At 47.6% G+C, this 10782-nt stretch overlaps 1 long non-coding RNA gene across 1 annotated transcript; it reads right to left on the bottom strand.

Annotated features, from left to right (window-relative positions):
• Nucleotides 1-493: 493 nt before the first annotated feature.
• Nucleotides 494-5157, bottom strand: LOC118260211 (uncharacterized). The gene is made up of 3 exons (XR_004782197.2): nucleotides 4979-5157; nucleotides 2055-2235; nucleotides 494-1159 (listed from the first exon to the last, which is right to left on the bottom strand). It is a non-coding gene; the product is annotated as an uncharacterized LOC118260211 (long non-coding RNA).
• Nucleotides 5158-10782: the final 5625 nt, after the last annotated feature.

Below are 10782 nucleotides of genomic sequence, written 5' to 3'. Positions count from 1 at the left end.
CTACAGCCTCCTTTAAGGTATCTATAGAGAGCGATAAGGTCGCCCCTGAGCCTCCTCTTCTTCAGACCAAAACCTCCTGCCCGTTTCTTGCCGTGTCTGCACCCATGGGTGATCTGCAGCATTCACCCGGGGCAGCTGAGCAGGTGTTAAGGATGCAGGAGACTCCCAAGGAGAAAATTCATGCAAGGTCACAGCAGCAGGATTGCTCCTCGCCAGCTTGTTCGCGGGCCGCCCATCTGCCGTGTCCCTGGAACGCAGCCCCAGATGGGGAAGGGGCCAGGGCGGCTGCCAGGGCTTCCACCCCTGGGAACGGGGCAGGGAAGATGCTGGGAAGAGGAGGGAGGCCTTGGCTCCAGTGAAAAACGTCACAGGACACAGGATTTCCTCCAGACAGCGCCAATATAGAAATGGCATAAATCCACTTCCAGTGTCTTTGTAAACCTAGGCCACGATATCAGTTCGTCTACATGGGAAGGACACGGCTGAGCCCATGGGAGCTTGCATCTTTTATTCCGTGCACTGCACATTTAATATTCACATTGCAGCAGCATCATATTCGTGTTTAGAGCATTCGATTGACAGAGAAAGGGCCAAATCTCACCTACTGAAAGCACCGAACACAAGATATCACACCTGCATGTGCCTCAGCTCATCGGTGTAGCACACACCCAGTGGAGCAGCAGCACAGGGCAACGGCACAGAGGGGATACCTCCCAGGAAAAAAACACTTTGAAACCATTTTGCTTTAGAGCAGCAGGGAAAGACTCCACAAAACTTATTACAGCAAATTTAAGGGAGCAGGGATTGTATGGGGATTTTAGGTGATCAAGAAATATTCTGTTAAGAAATTAATACATTCTGCAGTGGACTTGGTTTGGGTGAAGGGTACGGTTTTCAGCACTCAAGACTCGAGATCCTCGTCAGTACAGCGCTGCTATGGGCTGCTGCGCCGCGCACCCTGCAAGGCAGCCCCGACCCCACTTAACACTATTACCTGCAATTACGGTCTAGCAAATGGGGGGTGTTTAGGTTAGAGCCAGTGAAGTAATCACGGTCCATTGAAGAGATTAGAAGGGTAGCACAAGCTGTACTATAAATTGATGGTCCAGCTGGCAGATTCCACAGGTATTTCACTGACCAGCACGTCCAAGACTCACAACTAAGAATGAAAGAAAAGCAAAATAAGGTCGAAGAAATAAATAACTTTAAGCAGAATAAACAAAAAGTGACCATTTACAGACTGCAGAATCTATTGTGGAAACCTATCTTCTGCTGGGGCTGTGTGACTGCAAACCACCGGGGACAGCATGAGAGCAAACCATCTTCAGATTGTTATTTATTATGACATTTGGCCAGTCCTTGTTCCTGGTAGTTACAGGATGGAATTGATAACCTCTTCTTCATTCTTATCCGCTTCACCCACCAGATGTAATCAGACTTAGCACTTTTCATCTTCAAAGCACTTTGCAAACATTAATTCATTAATCCTTATGCCCCCCTGTGAAGCAGTTGAGTATTATCCCTGTTTTACAGGCCTCTTTATCTCCAGAATCTGTCCACTAATTTTTAGCGTATCCATTGCTTTACCTTGTGATATCAAAGCAATAGAGAAATCGTAGCAGGAAATAGTTAGGCTTGTTTTCAGACCTGCTGAATACCTGCACATCCCACAGGAGCTCAGGACTGCTGAACCCAAGCCCTAGGTCTGCCCTGCTACTGCAAGATCTCATTAATTAATTGACATGCCCAGTGAGGAAAATCCTTGGTGCTACAGACATCAGTCAAGATACTTCCAGTTTTGGCAGAGTTTTTACACACTTAAAACCTGCAGATGGGGTAGAAAAAACAGGCCCTTTCTATAGAGCTAGTAAATAATTCATTTTGTCACAATAATTGTCTTCCAAGGGAGCAATCCAGATGTGACAATTCAAGAAACAGAACAAGCTATAATCAGATAACCTTTAATACCTATTTGAAAGGCAAATAGAAACAATTTTGTGTTTACACCACGGTCAAGTTTCTTTCCTGTTAGTCAACATCTTCTGTTAACTTACAGGAGGATGGCAAGGCCAACAATTTTCCTTGAACTCTGTCCAGAGCTGTCAGAGAGCCTGCTGTCTGGCTCACCACTCTTCTCCCAAAGGCCCTCTCTTGACAGTTGATTTTGGAATCATAGCAGAAACAATTGTGCCTTCTGTCCGTGATGTTGCAGAGCAGAATGAATCGATGCACACACTGAAATGAGATGTTGTACTGTGAGCACAAATGAAGGGCATGGAAGAAAGCTCCTTTTTTATGGCAGTCATTTGCTCAGCTTTGTAGAGTTGGACGAGAGAGGGATTTATGTTTTGTTATTGGTCAAATTATCTGATTGTGAGTAGATGCCAGTAAAAACTGGGATTTCCTGCTACCTAGCTTTCCTCTGCTCTATTTTTGCTTGCTTTGAGTGCGCCTTCTGAATGTATTATTTGCTCCCCTCCTGAAGAGAGTGATCTGGTGGCACGTGGCATCTCAAGTGCACCTTGCCTGCTCCTCCAGAGCAGTCAGCATGCCAGCAGTCAGGAGCGGCAGGGGCAAGAGGAGGGCTGGGGCACATCCCTCTAGAACCGCGAGCAAAGCCTTTCCCATGCACCAGAGCCAACAGGCCATTTTCAGCGCCTGCTGATTTCACAAGAGGAAACTCCACCTCGAAGTAGCGCTGAGGGCACAACATCAGGAATTTGTCCTTAAGAGGCCAGAAGTTGAATGTTATAACCACCAGGCAGACTGATGAACGCGAAGGAGCAATACCTATTGTATGCAGAAGCCTGGAGCGGCTGTGCTGGCAAAAAGATTAATTACCTCTGGGTGTGAGCTGGAACCGCAGCACACCCAGCAGTCCTGAGGTTTTTGTTACTCCCTAGCAAAGTTGGAAATGCTGCTCTCTCCCGTGCCGCACTGAGGCAAGGATTCTGTTACCCTTTTCCTACGAATTTACCTCAGTTCTACCCTGCACTGGAATGGTCGTTAGCCTCAGTCACAGCTGAATACAAACACTGGGTATGCGAGGCAAGAATAAAATGTATTCCTCCTGGTTCTGGTGAGGTCCCTGTACAGCAGGAGCTCTACCTGCCCGTTAGGCTGAACACCAGCCTATCTGAGGTCGGACCCGGGGACAGGGATGATGTGCTGGGCTCCATTAACCACGACAAGCCACCAACCAAAAGTAGAGCTGATGCCAGCCCAGCTACGACACCTTTTGGCTCCAGCGCTTTGTCCCAAGGCAAAAGGTGCTAAATTTGATCTGGTTACTACACCCTTGCCACCATCACCATTATCAGCGAGGAGTAAATACTGATAAATGGTGAATAAACATTGAGCTGGCGGCACCGTCTCTGCCCCAGCTCTGTGGGTGCAGTCCTTCCGGACAGCCAGCGTGCCTCCAGCAGCTGCAGCAGAGCCTTGGGGACTGCAGGGTGTTCCCGACTCACAGCGCTCCTTGGTGGCTTGGTAAGTGTGTCAGAAAAGGCTGGTCTCAGCAAGCCCTGTTGGAAACATCTGGTTTTAATTCTTCTTGAAAGCTGTGACATTCATTTGGACACCAAACCACTTTCCTTTCATCTATCCGGAGGACTAACCCTGTGGCAGAGCAGCTGACTTTCTGCCTGCCATTACAGCGTGTTGACTTTCATTACCCTGCAGGAAGAAAGGGGTCACAGAAGAGCCAGGGCCGTGCTTTTTGCAGGAGGAGAGATCTCGGGAGAGGGCGGCCGCTCACAACTGACACTTTTTTCCTGCTCGCCTCCCTCCCTAGAGTTCTTTTCAAGTTGTTTCAAGGCATACATTTCTCTGTCGACACGTCTCGAAGGGGCTCAGAGTCCAGCTTAGACCTGATTTCCCTCTTAATTCACTCGACTCTGAGAACCAAAGCACTTGGGGAACAGACAGATGTGGCATGCTGCCCCAAGTAGGAAAGAGAGTGCCTTTGTGCTGGAGGGAGGAGCCGTGTCTATTTAGAAATCTCTCAGCTGAGGATGCTGAAGGCTTTGTGGATGGGCTGGCACCCTGGGCAGGAACCTGGGGCAATCAGGAACACAGAGGCAGAGGGGTTTCCTCAAGAACTCCTGAAAGATCACTGTGGTATCAATAATTGAGGACTCTAGCAAGGGGGTGATGTTTTGAACTCTAAAATGCGTTATTGTGCTGCAGAAGAGGCCTAAAGCAAGAACACTGAATGCTGGAAAGATCAGCTGCGCCATCACATGATCCCATGTAACCACAGAGAAGTTTTATCCAAAGCCAGCGAGACTCTTGGCTCTGTTTCTGGGTCTGAGCTCAGCAGAGATTGTGCAGTTGCATTTGCACAAACTTCCATCGATGCTGAAGTAAATGGGTTGGCTTTCCAGGCAGAACCGAGTCCCACCGGCGTGGGATAGGTGCCTCAGGCAGCCTCCGAGCCGATGAGCAGCAGCAACTGCTAGGTCTTATTCCAACACACTTCAGCGCAAGGCAAACAGCACAGGGCTGCAGCTCTAAGAGGCAGCCAGGCAACAGCACTGAACAATCAATTTCCCTTGTCAGACTGGCTACGCCCAAAGACTTGGCAGTGCTGGAGTGTATAGACTGTGGCAATAATATTAAACAAAACAGCTCCTCTCATCTGCCCACCCTCCTTCCCTGCTAATGGGCCACCCTCTTGAAGCTGTCACGGTTAAAAGGATTTACCTTTTTATTTAAAGTGCCCGTGTAAAAGCAATATACACAGGGAACGGCTGGACAATATGCCGTGGTGTGTATTCACAGCCCATTGTCCAGCGCTGCCTGGAAGGAAAAGTGCTGTGCTGTGTGGCAGGAGCACAGGGCTGCTAAGAGCTGAAGGAAATTCTTCTGTAGCTTAGGCAACTCTTTTGGTACCTAAGACTTTCCCTCCTTGCTGCTCCAAAATTACTTGCAGGACAGCCAGGAAACACACCAGGGTATCAAGTTATCAGGAGCTCACCTCCAATAACCCGGTGCGAGATAGCTGGAGTGTCCTTCTGCCTTCTTACTGCTTCAGCCAGGACTAAGACTTCCTGGCAGAGGAGGAGGGAGTGAATCATGCGGCAGGAGAGAGCTGGAGCAGGAAATACAGCTGCCAGGCTGACTCAGCACGGCTTCCCTCCTGAACCTTGAACAGATGGGAGCTGTGAAGAATGTTAATGTTTAACTCCACCAAAAATCCCCTCTTTAGCAAAAGGCATTCGAGACTCATCGGCTTCTCTATCAGGAGATGTTCTGCTTTGCCAGGAGCTGGGCTGGTGACAGTACCTCTGTGACCAGGTCAGCAATTGTGCCTTTCAAATCAAGTCCAAAGGGCCTCACAAGCCTGATACGCTCCAGGAAGGAGATGGATAAAATCAGTTTATCTCTGCAGGCCTGCACTTCGCCGTGCACACCAAGTCAGGAAGATGGACCAACACCATGAATACATACTCTTGTTAGTTGTTTGGGGAATAACATTAGCAATGATCTTGTCTAAGAACATTCTGGAGCCACCTGCCACCCTGCTTTCTCGCTCTCCAGCAGTATTTGACCCTGCAGAGAGGGCTCACAGCCTGCCCTAGCTTGGTAATGCTCTCCTGCAGATTAATCCCTCAGCGCAGTAACCAGTAACTAGAAAGGGGAAAGAGGTCAAGGGGAAGGCAAGGATGGGCTCTTTGGAAGAACGTGCATCAGCAGAGCTGGGGTGATGCACAGTCAGATTTCACCTTTCCTTTACTGCCTCTTTCTCCATCTCTAATTCTTCTTCCCAAGGGCATTTACTTATTTGCATACCTGTCTTGGTTTGAAAAAAACAAAACAAAACAAACAAACAAACAAAAAAAAAACACAACAAACATATAGCACCTAACAGGTAGGGCTAAAACCCTAGAACTTTAATCCCAGCTCTGGTACTGGTTACTCAACGGCCATTTCAGCTTCCTGTTCCTCACTTAGCCCATTGTAAAATGGGGATGATTCTTCCTGAGCTTCTAGTAATGCAAGAATCACCTAATGAGTGTTAATTAGGAAGATTCAAAAACAAATCAATAGATTACTGACTATGAAATACACGCTTGTTAGAGAACTGCTTAGCAGAGCCCCTCGGATAGGAGCCCGCATTTGCAAGCTCCAAAGGCCTGAGCTTCAAGCACGGATGCCAAGGACAGCCACGAGCTGCCAGGGAAGGGGGCTCCAAGAACAGCTCGGCAGTTCTGGCTGTGTCCCCCAGAGAATATCCCACCCGCAGGGAATCTATTTGTCCCTTCCATTGTCTTTGCAATAATCTGAAAGGTGTACAAAAGGGAAGAAATCCATGACTGTTCATCACACAGATCCAGTGTCTTTCTCAGTCCCCAGAAGTGAGAAGTGAGAATGAATTCTGTAACTGAAGAGAAAGAAGCAACTGTGAGGGTCTGAGAATGAAAGCGCTCACAGTAAGCAGTTGCGTGGTTAAAGTTACCTGCAGACAAAAAAGGCCTTGGGACACGCTGGGGGAAGAGATTGGGCTGTCCTGGGGGTTCTGCTATGGAGCGGCGCTGCCGTGCTGAAGGCAGGTTGGATTCTTTCACTGTGAAGTAAAGCAGCTTTTGCTTTATAAGCCTCCAACGTGTAGAGCGAGAACAAAGCGTGCATCTGTGCTGAGACCTGAATTGTACAACACTCACCGGGGAGCTGGAAAAGAGGTAAGCAGCAAGGTGGCAAAGTTTACTGCTGCTGCAGAACTACTCAGGACATCCAAACCGACAGGCAAGAGCTGGGGAAGGATCCCACAACACCCAATACCTGGGCAATTAAGCTGCATGCGAGACGAAACACAAATGAATACACAGATGCCGGGGCAAAGCAAAACCTACCTGTAATTATACAACGTGGGGTCTAGGTTGGCTACTGCCACTCTGGAAAGAGCTCATGGAATTATTATGGGGTACCCGACTATGCATTCACTGCTGGTTAGAAAACAAGAAATATTTTTTAAATACATACATATTAAACATGGAATTTAAAAAAGGGAAAAAAAAACTTGCAGTGACCTCGTAGGATACCATCGCATTCTTTTTTTATTGTACTTTACTTGCAGAGTTAATACCTAGGTGTGGGGTTGTTTTCTCCTTAGCTGAGGTGACACACGTGCTGCCGAAAGAAGCGATCCTGGAGCCCTGAACCGTCTGCTTGAATGAGAGCTTGGCAAGGCCTCCAGGAGCCAAGGGGGCACGTGTGCTGTAACATATCTAAGAGATATTAGCTCTCATCTTCTGGCTTTCTGTACAGCCTGAAGCTTCTGCTCTTCAGCCCCACAATCGCCACATCTAATACCACATCACAGAGATGTGAGGTCTCCTTAGAAGAGTTACGCCATGCTACTTTAATGGTGCATTTTTCTATTGCCTTGGTGTTATTAAAAAAAATGGGGGGGGGGAGGGAAATGTAAGGACTGATAGGGTATGTTTGGAAGCGAAGTAAAATTCCAGTTTAATCACTGATTAAACAAACCACTGGTGCTGTTGGGAGGGGTCACATGAAGTTCACTGCTTGGGTGGAGATGTAAAAAAAAAAAAAAAGAGAAAAAAAAAAGCCATGTGGGTGTTCAAGCACTGTCCATAGCTCCAAGTGTTTCTTCAGCAGCTGCCTTACCCTCTCTGCTGGTGCTGGGCCTCTTCTGTAGGAAGCTCGGCAGCCCCAACAATCAGAGAAATCAGAGAATGCAGACTCCCTCAGGAAGCGCTGCTGCGCCAAGAGATAGACCCTTAGATGAAATATCAAAAAGGGAGGACTGAATAGACACAAAATATTTCTTTGGACTCTCCTCTGGTATAAATCTGCTAGCAGAACGGCATTCTGCTCCTCTAAGAGTAACACTAGAAACGATGCTGGCCCTGGAAAGCAACAAATGCCATGAACATGTTAATAATTACACCTGAGATTATTTCCCGGAACAGGTTGTTCATATCCTATTGACTCCTCACCCTTTCTGCCTGCAATTCTCAACAATCTCTTACCAAATCAACACCAAAACCCACTTTAAGCATTCTAAATCAATGAGCTCAGAGCTCTCAGCTGCAGCTCGGGAAGGAGATCCCAGCATTGCCATTGCCAGTTCTCTGAAACCAGTGGCTCAGGACACAACAGCAGCCAAAAAAGCCAGCTGAACGTTGGCTGTTTTCAAGAAGGATACCAAGGTGAGGGCAAAGCCCTCGTTTTGCCATTACAGAAATCCTCAGTGCGCTCATAGCCGGAGCATAAAGAGTGGCTCTGGTCCCAACAGTTCAAGAAGAACATGATGGAGTTACAGAGAGTCCAGAGGAGGGCAGGGACCAGCTGCCTTCATAAGAAGCTACCAAAATTTTCGGACTCGCTCTTTGGTGTAGACAAAAGGCTTAGAAGGATCACACTGAGGTTTGCAAGGTTCTGAAGGCAGTAGAACAAGCGAATAAAGACTTTGTATTCACCAAATCCCCATACAAAAGAATGAGGAGGCACACCTTGGAACTGGAAGATCAGTTGAAAAAAGAAAGTATTTTTTGACAGAAGTCTGGAACCTGCTGTTACAGAAAACTGGAGACGCTACCAACAAGTTTAAAAGAGTCTGCATAAATTCAGGAGCAACAGATCCATAAAGTGCTGCCAAAAGGGCAGGGGCGCACCCTTTAGCCTCTCTAACCCATTCAGTGTGCTGTGGAGGAAAGCAAGGACCCAGGCTCGTGTGCTTGCCCAAACAGCATCTCCTGTTGCCACCACTGGAGACAGGATATTGGGCTAGAGGTGCCATCGCTCTGCCCCAGGAGGATGTTTTTAACCTTCTAAATTAAATCCTGAAAACCTCACAGTTAATTAAGTCAACGTGGTATCTTTCAACTGCTGCACTCATCTGCCTCTCAGCCCGTCCTCGCTGCTGTGCGCAGCGCCTCATGTTACAGCGTGGCCTCATTTAGACGCACACTAATCCTACAAGCAGCTCTGCGCAGGCAGATCCCTTTGCCACATGCGGCTCTGCTGAGACCAGCAGTGCCAGAAACCGCTGGAGAGAGGAAGCTGCACATGTGGCACAGGCACCAAGGGTCAGGCTTTAAACTTTGATGTGCAGCTTGACTGTTTGTCTTTATCATCATTTGTCACTGATTTTAATCAGCAGTGTGTGAGCTGTTGTAGTGACATGCATCATTTGATATCCTTGATAATTGGATAATTAAACTTACAGATCCTACCACAGTATGCTTTGTATTCACAACATTGCCAAAGAATTACTCCATCATATATATGTAGCTCTTAAAATGATCATTTTCTAAGTATATATTCATAGAGAACGAATAATAGAGAGTGGCGATTTCTCACTTTGAAAATCTCAAAGTCTATTGAAATAACACCACTTTCTGTATAACCCTTAGTCAAAATAAACCACTAGAGCATTTCTGCGGATGAGGCTGTACGTTGGTGAAGTGGGAACCTCTTGCTGTGGGTGCCTAAACGTTGGCATCTGGGGTCATTCGAGATATTCTATGGTGTTCCCATCAGCCAAAAAAGGGGTGAAGCTGGTCCGGAGGGGGGCATGCCTCCAGTGGTCCCGTGTCAGCCCTGTGCAGATGTCTCATGTGTCTGAAACAGCAGCAGGCACTTCTGCTTAGGCAACTGAATGAAGCTTGAAGCATCCTGCTCACATAACCTAAATAAACATGCAATTTCCTGTACAAGTCATGCCTTTAATAACAGCACATGCAAGTTTATCTGACGTGCTCTAATAAGTGGCACATCTGCTCCACCTGGACATGCCTCCGAGCCTCCAGTACACAGATCCCTATGCTGTTTAGTCAAGCTATGAGGTCTGTAATTTATAAGGTGTATGTATTTTCTGGGCCATAATTCAGGCTTTTTACTGTGATGAATAAATTTCACGTGTCAATGCTGAGATTACTGTAAAAATAATACCAACATTAACTAATCACTTCCTGCCTTAATGGCCATGGCATCTGGTGAAGACTTACGAGCAGGTCCAAAAGCACAGAATGAGAAGGCTGAGAACTTGGGACAGCTCAAAGTAGAGGCAAGCGGCAGCTATGATAAAGGCCACGTTAAACTCCTGGTCCAATTAACAGCAGCAGTGGTGAGGCTGGGTTATAGCACTAATTACATTATTTTTTACCTCAGGAATCTGGTACTTTACATGTTACGGAGAACACCAAGGAAACGAGAGAAGAAAAGTACCTACAGCTATTCCTCAAAGTACGTTGCTCAGATAAACATCTTGAGGAGCCGCGGTGTGGCTGCAGAGCGAACACTCGTGTCATGCTAATGAAGACACATAAACTTTCCAGTATCTCAAGAATGCAGGTTATCTAGTTTGGCTGCCGAAAACCTCATTTTTTGTTTTTAAACAAACCCAGGCTGCGGGGGGACCCCAACACCTAGCAGGGGCACGCCTTCCTCTCAGCACACAGCTTTATTCTTATGGCCTAGCCCTTCTCAGGGACCTGCAAGCCATTAAGATCGGGGCATGTTTGAAGGACACAACCAGCCACAGCTCTGAGACCTTGATTCCGCCCTCACTCAGTGGGCTGAGGGGGAGGCTGGGGGCTGCGAGCCAACTTTGAGTAACTGGGGGCTGCGTGCACCTGCTGCCAGCATAACTCTGTGTGGAGAGCAGCCGGGCCATGAGGGGACCATGAGGGACCATGGGGTGACCATGAGGGAGACATGAGGGAGACATGAGGGGACAGTGAGGGAGACACAAGGGGACCATGAGGGGCCATGAAGGACCCTGAGGATCCATGAGGGGCCATGAGGTGCCAC

This window comes from Cygnus atratus, chromosome 29, assembly GCF_013377495.2.
Source record: "Cygnus atratus isolate AKBS03 ecotype Queensland, Australia chromosome 29, CAtr_DNAZoo_HiC_assembly, whole genome shotgun sequence".
Classification (NCBI taxonomy): domain Eukaryota; kingdom Metazoa; phylum Chordata; class Aves; order Anseriformes; family Anatidae; genus Cygnus; species Cygnus atratus.
This window is presented reverse-complemented; position numbering and strand designations above follow the sequence as displayed.